The sequence below is a fragment of the Triticum aestivum genome, chromosome 6D (genome assembly GCF_018294505.1).
Source record: "Triticum aestivum cultivar Chinese Spring chromosome 6D, IWGSC CS RefSeq v2.1, whole genome shotgun sequence".
In the NCBI taxonomy this organism is placed as follows: Eukaryota; Viridiplantae; Streptophyta; class Magnoliopsida; order Poales; family Poaceae; genus Triticum; species Triticum aestivum.
The window spans coordinates 372,946,579-372,948,549 of NC_057811.1; positions in this window are offsets into that span (position 1 = coordinate 372,946,579).

Genomic DNA, 1,971 nt, shown 5'->3' on the forward strand with positions numbered 1-1,971 from the left:
GCTAGTTGGCCGAAGGGCGGTTGAATCGGATTTGGGGGGAATTTTTGGGTGTGGGGGGGGGGAGGATTTTCGCGCGGTGGGCGGGGGGAGTTTGGCGCATGGTCGGTTTCTCCAAGTGCAGTCCCACGTGTCAGTGAAGAGGCAAGCCAAAGCGCGTTCCGTTTGCGTGAGCCGTGTGCAGGACCGAACGTGTGTGGGGTGCAATGCGACCGCGACAGGAGTGCTGTGAGTGTTCCGCCTTTTTTCCTTTTAAACTAGGTGCTTCGCCCCCTCAAAAAAAAAATTGTTGCTTCGCGCGATCCATGGATACTACTACTAGTAATCCGGTAATCCCGACTAAAACGGCGCGGCCGGGTCTTTTCCCACGCGATATGCTGGGAGGTTGGCTTAGTTGGTTTTTTTAGGACGAGTAATGCTACACCTACGTAATCCTAGTTACGTAATTAACGTAATGTGAAACATGTGAGCTGTTGATTGTAGATTGGGGGGAGGGAGGGGCCCACCACCATGAAAATCAGGGGAGGAGAGAGAGAGGCTATTTACGTTAACCCTTTCGTAGGTTCCCGTAGATGTAGAAAGATGTGAAATGCGTGAATGTGTAGTGGACGTACTATTGGAGTGCCTAAGATAATTTGTGTATGTATAGACCCTATGTGTTTATTTTACTTCGCATGTTAGATTTGTCTCGGTTCGATAAAAAGCAGAGTTGGTGATGATGGTGTGCCTGTCATCCTGCAATATAGGCCGTCCGATCTATATCTAACGGATAGGAAGGAAACTATGACAATTTACCCGCACTCCTCTCCACATTTGCAGATAAGGCTTTCCCTCGTTCATCCTTTTCTCCCACAAGATCTTGATCTTCCGTGCAACACACAGGCATCTTGCTAGTACTCCTACAATATGTATATTATTGTGAAATATACACCGGCCGAGATTAATGCAAACACGGCAGATTTTCATTACATTTCGAACTTTTATAGGACAGAAAAATAAAAGAAACCCGACCCTAAACCTATTCTATGGCGGCGACCCACGTCCTCCATCTGCGATCTCTATGTACGGGGGCGGGTTTCAAGACCCGTGAAGTGAAGGTGCGGTCTCCGGCGAGGAAGAGTAGAACACGGGATACGGACCGGCCAGTTGGCACACCATGCCCTGCCGCCTCCCATGCCCTACTCATCCTCGGAGGAGTCCCCGACCTCGGCGGTGCCGGACGTTGGACGGTGGCAAGTAGGACGCGTGGCTGACAGTTCTCCCGTCGTCGGCCGCCAGCGTGGCCACCGCTTGTGCGGTCGCGTCCGCGTCCGCCTACGCCGCTATTGCGTCGCGAGAGGCGACTTGAGCGAGGGCGGCGACCTCGAGCTTCATCCCCGAAGACAAGCTCTCCCGCAGAGCGTTCGCACTTGCGGTCATGGCGGATGTGGTGCCAGGTAGGAGGACGATGCGCTATGGTGTGGAGGTTAGCTGGGCGTTGCCGCTTTAAGTAGCGCATTCCGGTGAGGCCAGGCGTCCGGGTGCGTCATTAAGTCGCCGGAGTTGGTTCCTCGGGCACCGAGCCTCTTAACGACGACATACGAACGGACGGCATGAATGCAGGTAGCTGGCGCCGGCTAGGAACGCACTGCGCGACGGCGCGAGGGACGAGGGTTTTGGTGTGCCAGGGTAGTTAGCTGCGGTCGTGGCAACGTTGGAGATGCCCTTTGCTCACATGCGATCCCCGCATGTCATTGAAAAAGCAAGACGACCCGGCATGGTCTCAGGTCCAGAGGATGCAGTTGGCCGCGCTACACCACTCCGCGGACGCGTCGCGGCGCCCCGTGCATCCTCGACGAGCCGGGTGTTGGGGTGTGTTTGGATTGTGGCCAAAGTGGACCTTACCAAAATTTTGGTCATGACCCAAAGATTGGTCTTTGTTTGGATGGTTGCCATTTTTTGGCATGCCAATGAACTCTAGCCAACTCTAGTTCA